General features: G+C 41.7%; 1 protein-coding gene across 9 annotated transcripts in view; it reads right to left on the bottom strand.

Moving 5' to 3' along the window:
• The window catches only part of LOC104152333 (fibronectin type-III domain-containing protein 3a-like), a 55,898-nt gene extending 35,954 nt beyond the window's left edge, over positions 1-19,944 (bottom strand). For 2 of the 9 annotated variants that reach the window (XM_068956644.1, XM_068956649.1), the window contains exons 1-4: positions 19,769-19,944; positions 16,344-16,426; positions 16,060-16,222; positions 14,189-14,294 (exon numbers count right to left, since the gene is read on the bottom strand). The gene's annotated coding sequence lies outside the window, so the exon portion shown is untranslated. Of the gene's footprint in view, positions 1-14,188; positions 14,295-16,059; positions 16,223-16,343; positions 16,427-17,117; positions 17,236-19,768 lie in introns of those variants that run through there. The other 7 variants (XM_068956646.1, XM_068956645.1, XM_068956647.1 and 4 more) reach the window with 7 other exon arrangements.
• Positions 19,945-24,849: the final 4,905 nt, after the last annotated feature.

The raw sequence follows: 24,849 nt of genomic DNA, 5'->3' as shown, positions 1-24,849 counted from the left end.
AAATTTCTCATTAATTCTGCACTTGTAGGACCGCGTCTTCACCAGATTAGTGGGAGAAACACCCCAGCCTGACTGTTACCATTTCCTCTAGTCATAACTCATTCTGTTCAGAAAGGGTCTGTAATAAATTTTAGAAGAATTCCTTCTGGTATTAACAAGGTAAAGAAACTGGTAGTATCTGTCCTTAAAAATATATTCTCTCTCATTTGCAGAGGCAATCTCAAAATAACTGATACAATCACAAAGCCACAAAACTCAGGACTATGAAATACTCAACACTGCCAAAGAAACAAGCCCCTTCTGCACACCAGTTATTTTCCAGGTCTGCTCCAGTAACAGTATTTTAAGAGACCAAATACCACTGCACAAGTGCAAGGGCTAGACACAACCTCCAAAGTTTAAATTTGTATCAGGTTTGTCTTAAATATACCTATCTTAGCATGTTGTTTGTTCCTTGAATAAAATAATCTTCCATCCATTTGCCAGATTTTGAAGAACTGCTGCCAGGAAAGCGTACTCATCAGATTGTATATAACTATTCCACTTAAAAATACTTGTATTGCTACATCAGCAGGCACTATGGTAAAATTAAGACAGTAGTTTCTTCCACTACAACTCTCCTATTCTCAGAGGTTTATAGCTAAATCTGAAGAGAAATTATTTCCTTAATAGGAATTTGGTATACACAAGCAGACTGAGAATACTTAACTTTTACACAGATGTGTGTGTGCGCACATGTGCACACATAGTCTTCCCCCCGCCCCCATCTAAGAACCTCAAAGAAGATAGAAATTAGCAACTAACATGAAGGGAAAAACCCTGCGCCAGAGAGCAACTAAATATGCATTCAACTCTTTAACTAACTAAATTAACCAGCTGTGGAAAAGCATGTTCTGAAACAAGTCCCAATACCACCTGCAACTTTAAATAAACATTAAAGTTTCTGTCCTGGTCTCCTCCACTACCACACCACAGTCCTCTGAGGCTTTGTCTGTGCTAGCAAGCAGCGTAGTGCAGTAAGCACAGATCTGCGGAGCAGAGCGGCTGGTGCCGAAACCCGCATCCACACTGCCCTGCTGCAGGGTGGGAGAGCTAGCTGCGGAGTAACTCCGGCCAGGTCCCGCGGATGGGAGTCCCATGCAGCAACGCGGTGGGGACCGTGCTACACGTCGTCCTGAAATGCTTCCTCCGGTTCAGTGTCATCTGAAAGGAATCCAGTCTGGAGGCACTGAGAGCACTCTGCAAGGCACAGGTGCATTAGGCGGAAACAAGTGGAAGACTCGCTTCCAACGCGCGCTCCCCTGATCCAAACTAAATCACAAATACACCCTGAGAATACATCCAACTTAAACCTTTAGATAATAAAACGCCTGCTGCATTTTATGCTGAATGGTGCTTGCTTCCATTGTTGTAATTTGTAAACATCCTATTACTGTCACATAAAAATAAGTAATCAAGTGCAATGCATCAAACTCTACGTGCTTGTTTAGGATCCTGGATCTGTTTCCTAATTACACAGATAGTATCCACACCTATATAAACACACATGGCTGTATTTTACTTAGTGTTGCAACTCTGAATTTTCCAGATGAAGAACTTACACTTTGAATACTATTAAATAAGTGTTTTTATATGGTTAGTGACAATTTCAAAAAACAATGAATACAATTTCACGTTTTTGTAGGAAGCTCCATATGGTCAGAAAAAATGGAAGTACTAGCATAAATGAAACCATTTTAATATATCTTGGGCAGTTTCATCTGACTCTGAAAACGTAACATCTTGCTGTACAGCTGGGTTCAGATGGCTGAAAGTGGAAAAAATACTAATGACAAAGAGGAAGATCCCACTGTACACGGATAGATTTTGCTAAAAATTCATTGTTAGAGAGCATAGCTTCACTTGTTGAAAATACTGACAAAGGGGCAGCAAAACACATTGCTGCACTCAAAGGTATCAGTCACCTCCGCCGGAAAGCGAACATGGGACTCAACGCCTCAACAAGTTAACAGATAAAACTCTTCAAGGGAAATAAAGCACACCACAACATGATATCCACACTCCCAAGTCTCCCTTTCATTCATTCAAAATACGTGGTAGTTGGATAAATACAAGTGAATCCTTGAAGAGTTCTTGCATACTCAGCAAAATTTCCTGAATGAAACAAATGAACAAATGAAACAAATATTAGACATCGTTCTTGAAAAGGCATTGCTACACTGATAGTTTATTTGGAGGTCATTTCATATCTGGGTATAAGATGTTGCTGGGGATAGGATTTTATTTCAACAGAGATTTCTTTTTTTTTGCTTGGAAACATTTTCAAGCTTCTTAGCCAGAAGAGAAGATTTAAAACCCAACAGAAGTGATGACTTAACATCCTTTTGAAAGCATGAAGACTGCCTAGATGACCAAGATCAAATATCAGAGTGGTCAATTTCATTCTCAAAATGCTACTAGATTTACTTCAAAATATCTACTGTGTTATTTTCATTAGGATGAGTTTTGAGAAAAGGCAGGAAATCTGCTCAGACTCCTCCTATCTTCTCCCCCAGAAATGAAAAGGTGTTATTTAGCTTCCTTTGTTGACTTTCTCGTTCTTGTACCCACTAATATTGTTCTGCATAAGCCGTGTTGCTTCTCTGTAGCGTCCGTATACTTCTTCAAAAATACTAGGAAATAATCAATGATGAAATGTTACTGAAAAAAATTTGTCTGCCAGTTACACTAATTAATCATCACATGAAATCACAGAGAATGAATCAGAACTACAAACTATTAGAACGTTTTTTTTCTTTAACCGAGTCTTGATTTGAACCATTATTCCAAGCTCAAGTTTGAACTTGAAGTCTACATCAAAGATTTCTGAAGTTGAACTGAAATATGAGAAAAAAAATTCAGACTATTCGTTCACAATAACAAATGCAACTGAAGACTCACACGGTACACCAAATGATTTTATTTTCACTACCTATACCCTCCTCTACTGCCAGTCTAGGAGCAGCAAGGAATCCAGCTCTGCTGTCCTCCTCCAACTCAGCCCCCAATTCTCACCACTTAAAACAGCTGCCGGGGCAGTGATGCAGCTTTGTTGCTGCAGAGGGAGGAAGACAGCTGCTATTGAAGAGAGGGAAGCAGCCACTGTGTGGGAAGGAAGGCAGAAGTGAGGGATCCTGGACAAATCTCCATCCACAGCCAAAGTCCTACCAAGTCTCAGTTTCCCCAGGGCACACTCTGAATGCTCAGTTTTACCCAAAACCCAATACAAGTCAGCAGGGATGGACAAACCCAGCTGGCGAGCTGTTTGTGCCCCAGGAAGAACAACCCTACCTTCAGCTAGAACTGAATCAAAAAGCTTCTTGATTCAAACCCCTGAAGGTTAGTTAATTCTCTCACATGCTTTGTTGTAGATGCTCAGATTGCTTTTTTCCAGACTCTATTCTTGGTAGTTAGACTAAGTTTAAAGTTTATCATCACTATCTATTACCCAGATTGGGCATAGGAGGAGAGGAGGAAAAAAAAAAAAAAAAAAGCATTTGCACTGAAAATTCACAGGTTATGTCTGACATTAAAGATGACCTAATACACAAACTCTGAAATTCTGGACTAAATAAATCTGAAACGAGAAATAAATTCTGTCTACAAGCATCAGGGACAAAAGCAATTTCCGTAGTTTTTAGTGTTGCAAAAAAATATACTGAGAATTAGTGAATCATTATACACGAACCAATAACATAATTTGTAGATGCATCTTGTGATGCTTTCTCATCATGAATTGGAAGTTTCTGAGTTAATATGGGATTAAATAGGTTAATTTTTAGAAAGGTTAGATTTTGCAAGGGTACTTCTTGCCTGATTCATTTCTTTATAACGGGTTCCCAGCACACATCAGCTAAAGGTCGTTCCCAACCCCCAGCTGAGTGGAAGGATGAATTAAAAGTCTATATAGCATAATAGCCATTAACAAAAATAGTGATTTGACCATTTCAGAAACTAACCTTCAGAAGCCCTGTTTTAGCAAAGCTAAAACCAAGTTACACTGGATATCACAATTCTAAGTTAACAGAAACGTACACTGGAAATAGCTTGAGCTACCGCTTTTAAAGACTTTTTGTTCAAGACAAATGCACCTAAAACTCTGAAATATTTTGTCATATTTCACAAAATAAACCATTTTTAATTAAAGTCTAACACATAGCAGAGTATATATCCATTTAGTATATCTGAAAAAAATTCTTTCTAATGTCTCAATATGGAACACATATGGTTAGGTACGCCTGAACAATTGAATTTGCTTCAGTACTCTGCAGTGCACTTTGAAATTCAGTGTACCAAACAGTATGCATTACATTTATCTGACTGCTCACTCACAATTGTTTCCATATTATGCTACTTTGTTCTAATATAATAACGATGAATAAAATTTTTTAGACTTCCAGGAAGATTAGTTTGCATAAAAGTTTACCAATAGTTTTGAAAGCTTAATTCCAGATTACTCGATCAATATTAGGAGAATTTAAAATAATTACGTTTTACTATTCATAGTTATGAAAAAATAAAATATTAAGGATTTTTAAAGCAAATAAAACCAGTCTACATTTAAAAAATGTACCCTGAGAAGTATTCTTGAGTAATTCGTTGTGTTAATGTAATATGTTTAATCATGTTAGCCATATTAAAAACAGCAATATTTTCCACTGACAGTCTCATACGACAAAAGCTTCTAAGAAAAACAAAAAACCTTAATGACTAGCCTTCCAGAAAACAATTGCAGTATACAGCGGTTGTGACTGACCTCACTTCCTGACATAGTAAAAACGCAGAGCCTCTAGAAGACTGAAACATTGGCCTTTCCTTTTCTCCAACCCAAATTCTTCTAAACCAGTGCTGCAGTCATCCTGGATCCAATCCAACTCCCAAGGATTCTCATTGAACTCAGTGTTCATTGATTCACGCCTACTCCCATCTGAAGTCAGAGCCTCAACCGATAAAGCAGAGTTCTTATTTACATACAAAATAGCTATTATACTCACTAAACAGAAGTGACAAAACAAAGGTGGGTAATTGAAGTCTGCATGATTCCAAATACTCATACTTCAGGTTTGGAAAACTTCATGTTTTTTCAGGAGATGTTTCAAAATTAAAATCTAAAATAGTCTTTATTTCAATCAAAAAGTGAAATATATAGGCAATTCTAGTATACAGGAGGTAGTCATTAACAAATTTTTACTTAAACTAATTGGAACAATTCTTCTTACTTATTAGATTCACAAAACATCACTTAACCATTTGCCAATTTCCAGCTTGGAATAAGGTGTCATATTCAATTCATACAATCACACCTATGTGAATGACACAACAGAAACAACCTCAAAATTTTAAACAGTAATATCTCTAATAAAAAGTTATGCCTGGAATTATTCGTTTTTCTTCATAAATACACAGCTTCCTTTTTATGAAGAACTTTGGAATAGTTACTAGTAAACACCAACAGTAGATCAACAATTTTACAAATATGATCTCCTAGTAAAGTGTTCCATATGTTTTTAAGTTTTTAGAGATCCTGTTATTTCATATCAAAATATTTTCCCAGTATCTTAAGTATCACTCCAGAAAGGCACCATCCGTAAACTAATGGGGTAAAATCGTAGGCAGAAATGAATTCTTCTCAGAGGGTCACAACAAAAGGACAAAAGGTAAACCTTAACAAGATACAGCAAGGGGAATTATAACTGGGTGTGTATGTGTGTATATATATATGTGTCTGTGTGTGTGTGTGTTCTAACTGGCCATCAGCATTTACAATGAGAGCGGCCAAGCACTGGAAGAGGTTGCATAGAGATGGTGAATCCCCATCCTTGGAGATTTTCAAAACTTCACTGAATAAGGATCTGATCAATCTGACCCGGCTTTGAAGTTAGCCTGCTTTAAGCCTGAGGTTGGACTAAATGACCTCCACAGATCACCTCCACTCTGAATTATTCTATGATTCTATAGATACTTGTGGATAACATCAAAACGTGATGCAGAGGAACCTCTGCAGACTTAAAAATGTTGATAGTATGTAACGGCCATTAGTATATCACGAGTAGCATACACACTGTATGGTTCGTTAAGAATTTTTGGAAAGAAGGTTGAAATACTGAATTGCTGCGCTGACACCTCATAAGAAAAAAAATAACCACTTCACCACAAATCTTTCATATTACCTTGACCTCCATACTTTTTCAAATCCTACACTGATAAAAAATAGATTGTCGAAACAGCAAAGTCTTCCTGGCAAAGCACAAGTCTCAGAAAAGCAAACATGACTAACCCAATTAGGTTGATTTCACTAACCAGATTTCATAAACAGTAAAAGAAGTTATAAACCTACACAGAAACTATCATAAAGACTGCATTTCCACTATAAAAAGTGCTGGATTTAATATGAGAAAGTTTCTATTCCATGGGGCTTATTACTTCAATGAATCTTGACTTTTTTTTTTTTTTTTTTTTTTTTTTTAAATACAGTGGGCTCAAGTTAGAAAGAACAATACGTCCAGGACCAAAGAAGAAGTCTAATGGAGAGCTAGAAATTTAAGTCAGGCTTCCTGACTTCTAGATTCTGTGCCTTATCTAACTTTCCAACCTGACAAGAAATTTATTCGCATCACAGGAAGCAAGCCATTACAATATTGTTATTTAAGAACAGCATTATATCAAAACAAATCAAAGCTTTCATGAGAATTTTACCTGGAAAATCAGATTAGGAAAGGTGTTTCTGCAACTTTAAAATACTTCACATCTGAACTGCAGCATTAAGATTCTGGCTTAAAAAAAGCAATTACAGGCAAAGCTGTTTTTCCTCTAAGCTTTTACAAACTCGATCCTTAAATCGAGACTGGATGTTATTACTATAGTATTTAGCTGTTTTGAGTAGTCTATAGGGAGAGAAGGAGAGAAAAGCACCGGGGTCACCTGTGTCAGTGACAGGAAAGTCTCTCTTCAGTCTGTATTTTTAACGTGCCTCCTCACCACTACTGGAAAGCTAAGGGTGCTCTCCAGGACCGCATACAGACAGGAACCAGCACGACACGGCGCCTGGGTGGCAAAAAGTAGGGAAAACGATGACTTCAGTTCTTAACAGAGCTGGAAGCCATGATTTATTTGCAACTACTAGAAGCTTTTCTTAGGGTAGCTTAAGATTTAGCATCGTAACTAAAAACTAAATAACTGGTAATCATAAAAACACAGAAATATAGGCGGTGTCAATACATTAAATGAGTATTTTGCAACTTTTATGAATTGCTCATTTTTGGGAGTAAAGTTAACATCTCTTTCTGAGGAGAAAGATTTTTTTTTTTTTTAAAAAGAACAGAGATGCTGTTTGTCCAGGGTAAGGTCAGCATATTTTCCTTTTTTTTTTTTCCTAAATAGGGAAAAAAAATCCAGCCTCATTACAGGTAAGATACTCTGTTAGCGACTCCTACCTTTGTAAAAAGGCATATACAGAATTGGATCTGTGCCGATATACATACATGAACCTCACATACTTTGCTCCGAAGAAAATGCTGAGATACATGCAGGCCTTAAAACTCCACAAAATCTCTTGCATATTGAGACTTCTGAATATTTTAAACCATAATCTCTCAATTACGTTTTGAAACAGTAAGCTCCAAAGGTTCTTAAAAAGAACAACAACAGACCCAAGCAAAAAAAGTACCCAAGATCAAAAAGGACCCAATCCCAAGATAAGGAATAACCTAGTCAGAAACATCAATCCTTATCAAGGAATATTTAAAAAAAAAAAAAAGTCTCACCCCTCCAGACTCGAAGCTTATGCTGCTGCATCCAACTTTGAGGTAGGAAACATTCAGGAAAAAAAGATATAAGCTACACTCTCCCACCCTAGTTTTTCAAATAAACAATATTAAAAAGGTGTTTAAGATATCATCCCAGTCCTAAAATAGTTCTCCTTCGCCACAGGACCACACATGAGACATTCTAGGCGGATTGGTTTACTTTCAGCAAGATTAAGAGAGTGAGAGACTTAACAGAATCAGACTTAACAGAAGCTCAGTTACAATTTTAGCTCTGAAGAGACCACCATCACTCCATAACAGTCATCTGTTCAAAACTAAATATATGTTCTGATTAAAATGTTGCAAATAATTTATAATGATACCCAAGTGAATTTGTCTGCACCATCTTATATGAAGTTTGGCTTCCAGCCAAAAAGGCACCACAGCTTTGATACTGAAAATGTTCTTCACGACTTACCTAACAAGTATGCACAGTCTAACATTTAAAATACTCACAGCTGTGAAAAACTCAATGTACTTTTGACTTAGGTAAGGTCTGGAGCCTAAGTAAAACCAAAAAACAACAAAATGCCCCCCTATCCCCACAGTCATAAGATTTCAGTGCTCTGCATTAAATGTTTTCTTCCAGATATTTTTCTTTTAAGTTATTTTTCTCCTTCAGCATCTATAAAAGTGATAATTTTCCAAAACATCTGAACTACTGCTATATGGCAGATGCTACGGTATAGAATCACATGCTTTACACATAAGGCATCAGAAGCTGTAAGAATTAGAATCATATAATCTTAGCATTTCACTACTGCTGCCATCACACAAGATGCTTCTTCTTAGGACCACGTCCCCGATAACGACTGTAACAATTACTCTGTTGGAAGCTTTCAAAGGTACAGCAGGGAATATCTGAACAGGCCAAAGAGATGTTAACTCTGAAGAGGCCCATACAAATCTTTCCCTTTATTTTCCAGAGGGTTTAACTGTTACTTAAACGCTTATCCTAAGGTAGTGCTAATAGTTTCCATGGTAAAACACAGAAGGTAACTACAAACCTTTTACCAGTTTGCCTAGACCATCTACCCTCACAAGACCATCTGGAAATCAAATATATTAGGTCAATCACAAGAAGGACCTCAAGTAGCTTCTTAAAAACTGCAGAAATCTGCTTGGCTCTTGTGGCCACTGATGAGAATGACCCACGCACAGGAAAGTCCTAAAGTGTAAATGTTCTGTAGGAGGGAGATCGGGGGGAAAAAAAAAAAAATTAACAAATTAGGGAAGGAAAGGGCACTTTTCTTCTAAAGAGTATTAACACCTGTCTCTCTGGGTACTGTGAGATCTAATCGCCTGTAAGATGCTCCCTGAAGGAGATGCAAGCTTGAGATGAAAAGCCTCGATATGGCAATGAAAAAAATCCTAAAAACATGGAGTAACAACAAATACAACATGCTAAGGCACATGGGAACTCTGTGATAGTATCATCTTTCCCGCTCCCTTGCCAGCCTGGATCAGGTTTCTGATGTGACCGTGTCAGGAAAGTAATAAAAAAATCCCCCCCTCTCTTCCTCCATAAAAACTATCCAAGCAATTGGCCATGGTACTTCAGAAAATCATTTTGTAATTTGATGCTACATCTCTTAAGTTTTTGGAGAGATCTAAACCATGGGGGGGAGGCCGGGGGGAGGGGGAGGAGGCAAAGGCACAATCTGAAGGGTAACGTTCATCCTATAGGAGAATATACGTTGCCCTAGTGAAAGCAGGGCTCCTTACTGTTCTTCACAAGAGAAGCTTCACTATTAAGAACTGCAAGCCGAGGACAGAGTACCTACCAATGCTGGAAGTATATTAGAATTGATTTGATTTGAGCTGTTGACAATATGCTCATTAGTCATATTAGAGCCATGTCTATACCTTTGCTTCCCACTTAACAACTTAAGAGGCCTGTAAAGTTTGTATTTACGGTTCTATAATGTAAAAAATACATTACTTTTAGATAAAACAATGAAAGAAAAATATTTAGGTATTTCATGTTTTTACTCTTATCATCAGCAAAGTAGATGACATCCTAGGCACTTCTGTAGTTAGCATTTGCTTCCTAAGTGCACAGGCCCATAAAGAAACCAAGCAGTTCCTGAAAGGTGCTACTCCCTTTTATAAAAGGACCTAAGAGAATGGAACACCTCAAAGGACTGGGCCCTTGAAGTGTTTCATTCTTTCAAATAACAGAACTAATGGGATTAAGATATTTTCCAGCTGTATAAGAAAAAAGAAAAAAAAAAAATGCAAAACGGACTACTATTTTCCACTGGCTAGAAAGAGGAGATATTCTGGCATAAGTTAACTTGTTCAATTTAATGTCCTAAAGCTACACAAAGCATGAAAACTTCAAACTTGGATTAAAAAAAAAGCCTTCAATAAACACAATGGAACAATATACTAATTGCTAATACGATTTTTTTTTTTAAATGTGAAGCTGCGCTGCCTGAATTTCAGTGTTCTAGTTGTTCAGGCCTTGAGGGAAACTGTTCTGTTCACACACTAATAACATACTACTGAAATGTTATATCAACTGTCTATCTAAAGGACTTAGAAGTCATGGAAGTAACATACACCACGTTCCATTAAAAAGTAAGTGCATGATCTAAGAAAACTTCAGACCTGAGGCACAAGAAGTAGAACACATTGTTCTCTTTGTAGGATCTTCCTTTTTCACTTTTATCAAATTTACTTTTCAACAAAAACGGTGACAGCCTCCTCGCGGGACTTTCAGTGCAGTGAAAGGCATTACCTTAGCAGTGGTTAAGAACAGCTGGAAAGCTAACAGGATATTTCTTTGCAAATAAAGTGTATGCAACTCTAGAAAGACAAGACTGGGAGCACAGGCCCTATTATTATCCTTTTGCACCTAAAAATAGAGTAATCTGTTCCACACCTTGGTAATAATGACCCACTGAGAAACCTTAATCAGTCACCAAAAAGGTAGCTCGAGTTTACACCTTTAAGTAACTACCGATCTGAACAGATGAAGGAAAGCGTTTAAATTGGTGCCAAGATTTACAAGATGGGAACTACAAGTTTCCACAGAGAGCTGCATGTGCCCAAACTTCTGAAATTCAGGTTACATATTTTGATAACTAAACAGAATCCTTCCCTATAGGACAAATTTGGTCTTGAAGTGGAACGTAAGCTGAATCCCTTTTACAATAATTTTTCCCCCTCAAAGGAATGAAATTCTGCCCATTTATTTACAAATCTTCTTTAATACTAGGCGAAAAAGCTCTTTGCTTCAAAGATCCAAAAGTTGCTTTCCAAATGTTTAAATTTCAAATTTAAAAAAACAAAAGTTTTTCAGAAGCCTGGTTCTAAAAGAAAGTAATCATTCAGATTATCAAAGACAACACCAACAACACTATTTCCAGGAAAGGCTCTCTGCTAAGAGCTTGGTCAAAGCAGTCAGTTGTAGCCTAATCCAAAAAAGAAGGTAAAAAACAGGACTTCACAACGTTAATACAATCAAGAGTTTGTTTTCAGGTTTATATAGGCACTAAGGAAAGGCAAAGGCTGGTTTTCCACTAATTCTGATTCAATCCGTTTCTGCGAATTAGAAATACATGTGATGTATACTGTTAATTTATTGACACAAACAAGCTTTTTTAATGTAAGAACTGCTTTACACAACAAGACTTCAAAAACAAAGCATTTTTACAAGTTAAAGAAATTATACAAACTATAAACAAGGTAAAACTTATTTTGATAAACAAACTGAAGCCTTTTTCTTGCTCAACATGAAGAGAGATCCAAGCTTAACGCTTTAGTTGCACCGCAGATCAAATTAGTCTAGTTAAAACAGGTTATACTTAGACCAAGGGCTAAAACACACCAATAAATTACTTAAATTACCACATCTGAGCAGTCTCATGGTAATGTACCATGTGCATGTTTTAGTTCATGGAAAATGCAAGGTAAAATGCAGGTATGAGATCATACACATGAGGTTTAAGCAAACACACTTCACCCAGCATTTGTGACAGGCCATGAACATGCATATAACCATTTATCACGGTTTAGAAGATGCATGGTAACACACTAAAGTAATTTGCTTCTGTAGCTGAGCTTTACATATTTATCGGTAAATCAGCTTAAATTGCTACAAGATTGGTACGCAATCACACTTTAATATAAGAGCGTCAGTGGAAACTAGCACTGTTTTGAAGAATCTAAGAACGACAATTTATGTGTATTTTCTTATTTTTTATGAAGTTTGCATTTCAAGAAAGTTAGGCACCACAGAGCAAAATTACAGTTAGAAATACATCCAAAAACATTACATAACACCTTCCAAAGCTGAAGAACATACAAATATTAATATTATTAAGTACCTGCAGAACAATGAATATTGAAGTTACTTACATCCATGCAAGTATTAAAGACAGCCTTTAATCCTTCAAGTAACTGTAGTGTGACAAACTACAAAGCTATAAATTAATGGTACAGATCAATCAACTAGACTGGAATATTTTAATACTCCACCTAGCACAACTAAAAGCAATGTATCCCCAATAAAGAGATATCAATGTTGAAACTATTTACTAAAGTGCAATAAAGAGCGGATAAAAATACTTCATTTATAGCTCTGATTTTAACCTATGAAACATTTTTCCCGCGAAAAACCTATTCAACTCCGGGAGAATACAATGTGGTTGCCACAACTTTTCTATGTTTTGTGAGGCATTCATCTGCTGATTGATCTACTGCTCACAACGTACACTAACTTTTCTCCCCAAAGACTTGTTTGCATTTAATCATCTAGTGTCCAGTCTCATTCTGTTCTACACTGATTAGTCTTCAAGTCTTTCCCTGATTACTTCTACAGCTTTAGACAGTTGTGAACCAAACGATAAAGAGTTTGGGAAAACTCGAATGGGTCAACTGCCCTTTACAAAGTTCAGAATAAGCGTACCACCAGTATTACATTTGAATTTTGGCACACGGTCACACCAAAAACTAATTCTTCATTAGAGGTGACCTAACCTCAACAAAAAGATATTCCCCCATCATAAAAAAAAAAAAAATCTAAAACCTGCTTAGCCAACTCACTAGACAGCACACTGAGACGTTAAAAGAAAAACGAATTTCATCCTCTGTGACACAGATGTGCAATTTCTTTCCTCAATGCAGCAGTCATAGCAATCCAGAGAATACAGCTTTGTAAACTACAGGCATTCTAAACGCACAAAATGATCAAAAACTGGTCATGTGACAGTTTTAATTAATTACAGTGTATTGGTTATGCAACATAGGTGGCTATTCTTTTTGAGCAATATTAACAAATGTTCTCTCCTAATCCACAAATACATAGTGATACATGAATTCAAATATATGAATTTGAATATTTAGGTGTCCACCAATGCAAGAGGTGGTTTTATGTATTTCAAGAAAAAGTTCCTTTTGGAAAAAGGATGGTCTTCGGGACATACTCCCTTTGTGCCTTTACATGAAAAAGGTGCTTTCTGATTCACAAACACTTCATACTACACCTCCTTATTCTCCTTCCATTTAAAACACGCTGTTCTAGCCAACAGCTTCTAAAACTTTTTCTTTCCAATGAAAGTAATCCCTGTGGTTTCATAAAAGTCTAACAGTATTACATGTCACAAGACAATTCACAGGAATCTTCATTAAAAAAAAAACCCACAAAACAAAAGACAGAGTCGGTCAGAGAATTCTTCCTCTCACCAGAAAAAAACATGGACATCATACTGATGGCAAATTTCTTCCAGTTTTTTTTTTTTTTCCATACCAGCTAGAGAGTTTCAATTCTAAGAGCTCCAATTAAAAACAATGTATCCAAGTAACATCATAGAAAGGGTCACTTACCTGGATGTTACCACTGATTTGAACTGTTTTCTGCACAGGAAATGCATTTTACTAAAAACAGGATTTACTTTCCCTATCCAAAGGCCAAATATGTAAACCTCCCTAAGACAAGACTTCCAGCTAAGAAAAAAAAGTGTGAGATTAATGCCAAAATAAAGGTAAGGCTGCTACTAGTTAAGCTTTTGATAAGAGTTTTGTCTAAACGAGAAAATTGAGTGAAAGTCTAATCAACACATTCTGTACATTCACTAATTATAAAATCAATGATGTTTATGTGGAAATACTAAATGCTCTCTTACCTCAAGAATGCTGTCTATCAGTTCTTTCTCCCCTCACCCATTTTTCCATCTAAGAATAAGTCATCCAAAAATTTCTTCCCAAAAAGGAATCCTTAGCTTAAAAGCCTGTCAAATATTTCTATATTCTTTCACCTTAAAATGTTACTTGGAAACTTCAGGGAAAAAAAAAAAGCTTCATAAAATCTGGGAGAATAGTAAATTATGTCTAATTACCGTTGACACTCTCCTGATGTGAATTTGCTCCTGTTGATTAATGGTATATGGTCCGTGCCTGTGGTAGTGTGGGCAATGCGTTGTACTGTGTCCCTCAGTCTTCTTTCTACCAAAAAAACAAAACAAAACAAAACAACAACAACAAAAAAACTTTTTAGTGACTGGCAGGCAGAAAGTCTTCAGAAAAAAAAAAAAAAAGCAGAGAAACAACTTATATTAAATAAAACAGCAAAAGCCATCAGTGAGCAGCCAGGGATTAACTCCTCTAGAATCAGCAAGAAAAACTCAAGGAAGATTCCATTACGAAAGAATCGGAAGACCTCACACAGCCTTCTATACACCCAGTATGTACAGAATGCAAAACTGGACAACTGTGTAAACACATCATATACACATTTAATGTTGTATCAACGAAAAGACACTCCACTGCTTAACTTACAATCCAATTACTGAAAAGTAACTTGAATACAATGAAGACGGTTCCAGTAAAAATCCCATTGTGACAATTAAGTATATTTACTTACTCAGTTTTATTCCTTTATCTGACAGTAATGATGAAAAAATTCATTTCCAAAAATATGTAAATGTATCCAAATTTGAATTACCATGAACATATTTCTCCTCTGACAGAGGACATCAAAAAGAAAAATTGTACAACCCAGAAAATACAGTCAGTTTACCGTTATGGGACAACACTTTAAGAATTGTTCTATGAAGAAAACGCTCCATCAGGAGAAAGTAACGAACAGCTTCAGCAGTCACTAAAGCCATTCAAGCCACGTTAATGAAGTAAAAAGCATCATCTTTCTCAAGCTATTGGATCCAGTACCAAATTCCACTTCCTAAACCGTCTGCACATTAAGGATTGTGAATTGCGAGCCACACAGTTCGGAGGGCCAAAACGTGAAGGCTTTGCAAATATCAGTCAGTTCCTAATTGTTCTTCTAAAGGTAAAGCACTGACACGTACGTTTTGCAGCTTTACTGGAAGATTGTAAGAAATCACTGCCCCCATAGTTCACTGAGGTAGCTTAGACTGAGCTGGCTGACTTTGCCCTGAGCCAGACAGGAGAAGCTCTCACACTGTCCTGCAAATACAGCAGATCCATTGTCATTTTCACCAGAAAGGTGATACTGTCGCGAAGTCACAGATGTTTCTGAAGTCACAGTCTAATCATGTCCTCCCAAACTACTTTTAGTGTGACATGGGCAAAAAAAAAAATATAAAAGTCCCAGGCCTCAATACTGGAAAAGTGAATCTTGAGCATTTTCCACATCAATCAAGATATTCGGAACAATAGCAGATTTACATTAAGATTGAAATAGACTAAGGGCTCTGAGCCAGTGGTCTGTCCATGCTGGTCAATACACAGAAAGGATTGTGTTAGCACCACTGAAAGAATAAATTATCGCTGCTTTTACAATAAGCTCTTCAAGAATGCAATAAAGAGTTCAGTGTGTGCTCCTCACTCAGGAATCCAAAACTTTTCAGTTAAGGTCTGGCTTGCAGCAAAGATAACAGCTGAAAACTAACCATCTTGACCTTGGTAAATTTCATGACAACTTGCTAAAAAACAGGTGAAAAAAGGAAAAGGTTACTTCTCTGATACTCATGGGCCTTGTAATTGGAGCAAGGTCCATCACGATTTTAAATACCAGCAGTTCAGCTAAAAGACTTGATCATTTTCAGATCTAGCAAAGTTAGAAGTGAGAAAAAATTAATGATTTTGCTTCCAAGTCTCTTGACTATTGCAGTATCACTAATATTGAGGTTTTCTCATCTGGTTTCAGAGATAAATTTAAAATTCTTCTGTGATTAAAGGAAACAATGACAGGAAATTAAGAAAACATAACTAGGGAAAACATTCTCACAATATTTTATACCAGCTTCTGACTTTCATACAGAATATCATAAGAACGTCTTCCCAGCTATATATTTTCTTGGAAGTCGCAAGTGTACTTCTGTAGCTTGATAAGAAGCCTTCGAAGTTGGAGAATTAGCAGGACATCAAATAGCAGCGCTGTTTTCCTTTTTCTAAATTTAAAATAAATGTGTATTTTAATTTACTTATAATTCACCCAAAGGGAATCCAAAACATTTTTCGATAAGGGGGGGGGGGGGAGGGTACAAATGGGTCTACAAATATACACAGTACCGCTCAAAAGCGCTGCATTCCTGGTGGGTGTTTCCAAGGCCAAGCACTATCTCTTATGAAAAGAGCACTGGAATTTTTACTGTCTGCAAAGTAGAGACGAAATCTTATTTTTTAAGGACTTAACAAAACTTTTCAAAAGATAAATATAAAAGATGAAAGGTTGTTGCTATGGGCGTGACAAACCCACACAGTCAATATGATGCAAATACTAGCCTCCAAAAAAACCCCCCAAAAAACGTTAAAAATCTTATATAGAACACTTAAATTCAACTTTGTTGCAAATTTGGTTTCAGTGCAACATCAAAGAAAGATGCAGTTTGTGATCAAGGGTTGTGGCAGGAAACAAACGTGTATAGACAAAGTTATCTTTATTCTCTACAAAGGCGAATATACTGAGAGTTTTTGTTTAAAATTATTTAACGTTCAATCCTTCAAAACTATTGGCAAGTGAAACACTGCAGTAAAATTAACTACCAATTTTACAAACAAATGTAAGCTATCCTAGTATTTTAGGAATAAAACTCCCTGCAATATGCACTTGTGAAGATACAAAAACAAGAAGTTGCAATTATCCCATTTCATTGTCAAAGTGCTGCTTAATTGCAGTTAATGCCAAGTTTTCAAAAACTTGCTGCAACACTACTGAACCTACTGAACTAAGCGATCACCTTGTAATAGCATGCTTCAACTTCTAAGATAGTCAGTACAAGTCACTTATTCAGTGCTGTATTTAAAAATTACAAACTAAGATGTAGGACATAAAATCCAGTGTACCAGTGAATGGCAGACCGCTTTCAACTCAGCATCATAGAATATTAGATTCATTTGGTCTTAACTAACAACAAAGCATTCCCAGACAACAACAGCATTCCAAAGCTTGCAAAGATTTGGAACACAGTAAGGTAAAAAGACCTGGAAGAGAAGACAACAAAATAACTGGCTGTTTTTGCACACGCATGATTACCCACGCAGTCTTGAGAATGTCAACATTTTTTGTATTTTAATCCTTTTCACATACAAATTACAGAAATCAACTTAGGTTTTGCTTTTTACTCACAAAGATACTGAAAAAACCACACAAGTATTTGCTTTTATCCTGAGTATTAACTCCAAGGACAATTTATTGGCTTCAAATACAGAGAGGATGCTTCACTGGTTAAAATGCTAATCTGAGTCTCAGGAAATCTAGACTCCATTCCCTGCCTCACCACATACTTCCGGTGTGACCTTGGGCCATAAATATTTCTGTGCCTCAGTCTTTCCATCTGTGACTGAGATACTATTTCCCTATTGAATCAAGTGTTGTTAGGATGAATACATTAAAAGAACATGAAGAAGTACGTATTGTAAGTATGCCCGTACCAGGCTAGCTGAGAACTTATCTGAAGTAGCACCGCGTGTCACTTTTAACAACTAGGCATCAGGTAAAACAGAGACTAACTTCTGACATTAAAATCCTAACAGAGCAGAAAAGATTTAAAAAAAAAAAATCAAAGAACGCACAGAAATGAAAACATACTATAACCCCAATTATGAAAATAAATCAGCTTCACAGGGCATAGCCATCATCCCAACAAAAAGTCCGAGTTTTAAACAAAAGAAACGAAACTCAGCTGAGAGATGGCTACTAACAGGAAGCAAGTACACCTGCCAGCAACGTACTATTACCCTGCTTTCTGAGCTTATGATCACGAAGCGCCGGGCATGCAGCGCCTGAGGCGAGCGGCAGCAGAGGGGCTGGGGGCCGCGAACCCCCGGGGCCTCCCCCCAGCGCTCCGCGCTACCGTAACCGCACGCTGCCGAAGCCCAACAGCCTCGCGTTGGGAGGCGGTAAACAGGCGTCGCGCGGAAAAAGAGGTCGCGGGTGGGGATCCCACCCTCCCGGCCGCCCCAAGGCGGAGGGGGACGCAGCCTGCTGCGGGAGGGCGAGGGATGGTCGCCACCCAAACGCTGGATGACAGGACTGACCTCCCCCTGCCCCGACCCCAGGAGGAGCGGGGGGAGGTGTCTGGTGCTCAGCCGCGGAGCAGTCAAGGGGAACAGCTAGAAGGCTACGTGGCATTTGCAGGCAGCAGCTCCGGCTGCCGAGCAGGGAGAGCGGGGGGGGGGGGGGGAGGCTGGGGCCGGGGGGGGGGGGAGCCGGGGGGGGGGGGAGCCGGGGGACGACACGACTTCAGCCCTCAGCCCCCACCGCAGGCAAACAGCGGGAGGAAGGAGAGGGCGGGCGAGGGGGAGCGCGCTGGTGCGCCGGGGGCGCAGGACGAGAGGGAAGAGCGAGCGGCTGCCGCGGCCCCGGCCCGAGGGACCCCGGGGGGGGGGGGGCACGGCCGCCCTCCAGCCCCCCTCCGCCCCCCGGGCACGGGGCAGCCGCGGCGCACGCTGCCCCCAGCGCCCCCTCCGCCTGCCCGCGGCCCCCCCCCCCGCACCTCACCCCCACGCTCACCCCACGGCCCCCTCCCCACGGCTCGCGCACCCTGCGCCCCCCCGCCACGGCTGCCCCACGGCTCGCGCACCCTGCGCCCCCCCGCCACGGCTGCCCCATGGCCCGCGCACCCTGCGCCCCCCCGCCCCACTCGCCTCACGGCCCGCGCATCCCGCTACCGCCCCACAACCTGCCCCACGGCCCGAGCACCCCCCCGCCTGCCCCAGGCACTCGGTTCCCGCCCCCCCCGATACCTGCCCCACGGCCCGAGCACCCCCCCGCCTACCCCATGCACTCCGCTTCCCCCCCCCCACCACAACCTGCCCCACGGCCCGCGCACTCTGCTTCCGCCCCCCCCAACACAACCTGCCCCACGGCCCGCGCACTCTGCTTCCGCCCCCCCCAACACAACCTGCCCCACAGCCCGCGCACTCTGCTTCCGCCCCCCCCCACAACCTGCCCCACGGCCCGCGCACTCTGCTCCCCCCCCCACAACCTGCCCCACGGCCCGCGCACTCTGCTCCCCCCCACTCCCGATACCTGCCCCACGGCCCGCGCACCCCACTACCGGCCCGGCCACCCTGCTCCCCCCCTCCCAGACCTGCCCCATACCCTGGGCACTCCGCTCCCCCCCAAATGTGCCCCCTACCCCGGGGGCTCCCCTCACCCCCCCCACACCTGCCCCATACCCCGGGGCACCCCGCTCCTCCCCGCCGCTAATCCTCCCCAGTTGCCCCATACAGCGTCCCCCCCGCCTCAATCGCCCCACATCCCGGACACCGGCTCCCCCCTCCCTCCGCCCCACACGGGCGGCTCCAGCCGGGCGCCGGCTCCGGTCACTGCCCACCGCGCCTGGCGTGGGCAGCGCCGCTCTCCCCCGGCCCGGCCCGGCCCGGCCCCGCCGCCGCTCGCCCGCCCGCCGGCCCACGGGAGAAGCCGAGCCCCCCGCGGTGGCGGCGGGGCCGGAGCGGCGGCGCGGCGGCCCCCGCCGGGCGGCACTCACCGTGCGAGGCGCCGCAGCCCCTGCCCCCGCCGCGGCGCTACCGACGGCCAGCCGACCCTTCCGCCATGATGGAATGCGGGCACTGCGCCTGCGCCGCCAGCCGGCCGCCCGACCGGCCGGGGAGGGCGGGCGCCCTAACCAAAGGCCGCGCCGCGTCCTCCGTCTGCAGCCACCCGCTCCCGCGAAAAGAGGCGCGGGGGGGCGGCGGGGGGGGGGGGGGGGGGGTGAGTGTGAGCTTGCAGGTGGCCTGTGGGCCCCAGAGCGGGCTAATGCCGGGCAAGGCGGGCACTTAATAAAAGAGAGGCGGGATGGTGGAGGCGGAAGGAGGGGAGAAGGAGTTATCCGTGGCAGAGGTGGCACCGAGCAGCCTTGGCAGACAGCGATGCCAGGCCTTGGCGGGAAGCGGGCGGCCGGGCGCGACGCCTCGCGTGTGGTGGTGGTGGCGGCCGAGACGCCGCACGGACGAGGCCAAGCGGCGCGTCCCCCCCACCCCGTCTCGCCGCCCTCCTCTCCGCCCAGGATGGGGGGCAACCGGGTGGGGGGGGACCCCAGCCTGCCCCGAGCCCCGCCAACCCCCCAGCCTGCCCCGAGCCCCGCCAAAAGGCACCCGCAGAAATGAGGGAAAGGAGAGCTGATCCGCACCGTTGGTGGCTCCCCTGCCCGTCTGCGCCGCCGGTGTCGGGCACCGCGAGCCGACGCGCCGCTCGCGTCCCTCCTTTCGATGAAGCAAAGTCAGTGGCTTTTTATAAGGGTAGGCAGCACTGGAAGGAAGGAAAAGCAAACCCTTCCTTGACTGCATCCCACTGGGGTGGACATAGGTGCTGCCTCAGGGAGGGTTTAACGCCTGCGGTGGCTGAACTACCCGGGCCGGGGGCCGTTTTGGGCGACGGCGTTCCCTCTGCTCAGCTGCCGTCGACGCAAGAGGCGGCTGAAGCCCCGACTCCCACCTTCGGCCACAGGATCTACGCGCGTCCGTTCGCCTCATCGCGTCGAAACCGGGGCCGGCGTGACGGTTTTATACCTCTCCCTGCCTGCCGGGCTTTAGGTGGCTGAACGGGTCGCGGCGCAAAGGCAAAAGACTCAAAAACGGCAATCCCGTACCAAAAGCACTGACGCTGGTTACCAAGAAGAAGCAAGGAGCGTTACCCCAACTCTTCCAGTGGGCCGAGCAAGGCGAAGAGCCAGGCGAGGTTTCCTTATCTGCCTGTGGTGACTATGAGGCAGGTACTCCGGCTTGCAGCTCCTCTCTCCACCTACGCCCCTGCCCTTCGCCGGGGGATCGCTAACCTGCGAGTCCTCCGTCTCAGGAAAGCCAGGAGCAGCGGCTTCAGTCCCTAAAGAGTCAAGGGTGGGGGCAGAAGAAAGCAGAAGGAAGAGCCAGAGAGCCCCTCTGAACATACCCAGCCTCGCCGGCAATTACTGCAGCAATAAATCGCGCGCTCCTCCGTTTATTTCCCCTGGACAATTTGCACTGATAATTACTCTAAGCACCCTTTAAGCAAATTTAAGGCACGTTTTTAAAGCGGTGATTTGAGGAGCGTTTGCATACAGCATGGAAGTCAGTTTCTGTATGCACGCAAAATAAATATACAAGCTTCAGGTCAATTTTACATCACCAGAATTTACAAGAGAAAGCTTAAGTTCAACATTTAAGCACAAACTATATAGCATATATAAAGAAACTATGCTTACCTCAGGTTGATATTTGATATATTTTTCATGAATACAGGATGTTTTATAAAGAATAGAAGAAATTGTTCCTTTATGTCAGAACATTTCTCTCTGAAGACTGGTGGAAGGTGTTAATTTGACTTACTAAACAATCTATACTAAACAGTACCAAAATAAACTTTCGTATCTCTTTTAAATAAGCAAGCAGTGTTAAGGTAGGCCAGAGGTGTTACTGTCTGCTGAATTTCTAGGTAATAACAACTTACCTTGTTGAATAAAAGTCACAGAAACAGACAATTGTAATTTTACAATTAATTTAACTCATATTCGCCCACAGTGTTGCCTATATACTCTGCATATTGATACCAAACAGTGAAAGAAAGACCAAATCATCTTCAGTTGGCATCCATGTGCATTTGGCATATTGCTGAAGTGGCACCCCTTTCTTTTTTATCGTGTGTGATCAACTAGCCATTAGAATACTTCACTAATGTTTTTGACTGAATTGGGATTTACATTTGTTTTGGGGAGGAAACAAGCCAATGCATTTGTATTATGTTTTAGCACCACTGAGATGTACATTTGGTGCAGAACAACCCTGCTGGCATATTAAGAAATGATTCTTGCAAGGAGCTCATTACCTTTTCATTCTGTGATCTTTGTTGTCATCCCTGTTTATATAAAAATATACAAAATCCCAGTTTAAAACTCTTAGGATAGACTCTGGACAGGCGTATAAAGCAAGACCTAGAATTTACATGCTAAATCCAAAAATCAATCTAGAATCTCCTCCACCCTCCCGCTGATTGACTTTAGTAGCTTCACAATCCCATAGTTAATTAAAATATATATATTTAGCATCAAATTCTGGCCCTGGAAGCCCCCTAAGCGCTTAAATTTTAAGCTTTGGAACGCGTCTGAGAGCTGCTTTGTCTGAGCAGCTGACTGCGATGTCTTTGTGATCTGAAAAGTAAAATTTGGTAGCTGGATCAATGGCCAATTCCGGGTGGAAAAGACAGGGGAAAACTTTTCCTCTTGATGAAATAATAGGCAAAATCTCTATTGCAGTCTCCACATTCACTTTTCCTCTCCTTTCTACCTCTTCCACAAGTTTTGCTACACGCATGTGACAACAGGCTTCATTCTGGTACAGATAAACAGCAGCTCCTGCTTTTGCTCTGTTGAATAGAGAGGATCAGCATATCACATGTTTTACTAGAGTTTGAAAAATTAATATTTTTTTTTTTTTTTTTTTTTTTTTTACAAAACAGGTTGAAATCTTCCAAAAAGGATTCAAAGGAGATAAGGTGCTACTCTTCTAAGTCATATCTTACTTCTGTCACTAATATTTTGATCTGCATTTCACTAATAATTGTAAAATGAAAGTCTAACTCCATCTCAGATTTCAGGCTTATAAATACTTCAGAAAAGGTACAAGACAAGTCCTCAGTGCAGGACTCAGTGAATGCAGACCTGCTTTCTACGTTATTGTCGTGTGGGAAGAAAAGGTTGGTTAATCATTTCACCTTTGAGAGAATTCCTGGAATCTTCAGCTCTCCATCTCAGGAATCTCATAACTCCACAGGCTCTAGCTAATCTGTAGTGAAGGATATCTAGTGCCCTGGGGATTTCATTTCTTAAGTGAAATATTTTTACCTAATTTTTTTGGGAGATCCTCTGAAAGAGACCCATCAGGATGCGCTTTACAAACTTGAAATATATTCCTTGAAATGAATGTTACTGCTGAAGGCAGTAATTCAAGGACTATTTTGAATTCACAGGCTGAATATTTATTCACTGCCAGCTAAACCTTCGAAGTTATGACTAGTGGTGTTGTGTGATATACAGAGGCCTGATTCCCCATCATGAACATACTATGTCCGATATCCAGAGTAAAGAAGGTCTTTGGAGGTGAATGCTGAGCATTCTTTGCACTGAAGGCTATTGGGCCTCCCTTCTCCAATTATTAAAAGAATTCCTTTGTAGGTAATAACGTAGTGTTTTAGCACTCAGAAAAATCCTTTTCCTTTCCCTCCCTCCTTTCATTAAATCATTTTTTTCCTCCCTAATTTTCTGTTCTAAATATACTGTGTGTTATTGCAAGGTATTCACTGGTAACTGGCAAATATGATGTCTCATGGAAAAGCTTACAAAATCATAGCCAGTTGCTGGTGAGACTTAGGATGAAAGATCTAAAAACTGCCCACATTCCACAAGCTCCAGGGCTCCTTCAGCACTGAAATTGCTTCAAGTATATTCCCACACCGCAGAAAATAAATGACCAAATGTTTGCTGCCTACATCCTACATTCAAATTGCTATGGGATGACAGTAAAGGAAAAATCTCTTCAGCTGAAACTGGAAACTATATGGCTGGTCAACAAGGCCGAAGGCATATAGGCGGGTTGTTCCAGATGGCAAAGCCGTACAGAAGAAATATTTGGCATGAGTAGTTTTGACCAAATTGCCTAGAAAGAAGGCCCTGGTTAGATGGGTCAGAAGTTGCAGAACAGAACGAAACAAGCCTGTGTTGCTTTAGCTACGTCTTGGAAGTAACGGAGAGCCTTAAGAACTGTGTAAGGACAGCGGGCATGTCAGGTTTTACACACAAGGGTGATCGTCCCCCTCGCCACTTTGCGGCGGTCGTGGATGGGGTTGGAGGTCTCCATGTCTCTCTGCCCTCCCAGGTGTCGCGGGGCCATTCCTGAGACGCAAGGCGCTCTCAGAGCGAGAAAGCCACGGCAGGCACACGCAGCAACGATACCGGGTTGGGAAGCGGATCTGTGCCTGGGAAGAAGGAATTAAAAAGAGCAGAATATAAGATCAGAGATCATTTGGTGGAAGGCAAAAGAAAGAAAAAAGGAGCCACCAAAATGGGAAGCGGAAATGAGTTAGGAGGGAGGGAAGAGAGCACAAATAGGAAGAAATCTGGACTTATAAAGGAAGGGCTGTGCCTCTGGAATGGAAAAGGAGAGTTAAGGAGAGTCAGTCTTAATAAAACAAAGGCAAAAAGCTGTGCCAAAAATATGCCCATTCTTCCATTAGAAAAATTTGAATTGTAAACTCTATTTTTTAATTTACTAATTCTACTGTTCTAGGTGAATTAATCAAAAAAAAAGGAGAGGAAGAAAGGAACAGAACATTAAATGGAAAAGAAAAGCCTTCAACAAGAAAGTGGAGAAATGAGAGATAAGAGGAATATCGCAGAACACATGTTCCTTTCTGAACATGAGGAAGGAGCGGGGGTTGTTAGGCTGCTAGGAGGCTTGGAAAAATAAAAGAAACTGCTGCTAACAGTTGGACATAGCAAGTAGCTGGATGCACAACCCCCCCCTCCAAACCAACAACCTACTTATCATGGAGATTAGCAGCTGCTGTGGATTTCTAGTTCCAGGCCATAATAAAAACATT

Source organism: Struthio camelus, chromosome 11, assembly GCF_040807025.1.
Source record: "Struthio camelus isolate bStrCam1 chromosome 11, bStrCam1.hap1, whole genome shotgun sequence".
In the NCBI taxonomy this organism is placed as follows: Eukaryota; Metazoa; Chordata; class Aves; order Struthioniformes; family Struthionidae; genus Struthio; species Struthio camelus.
This window is presented reverse-complemented; position numbering and strand designations above follow the sequence as displayed.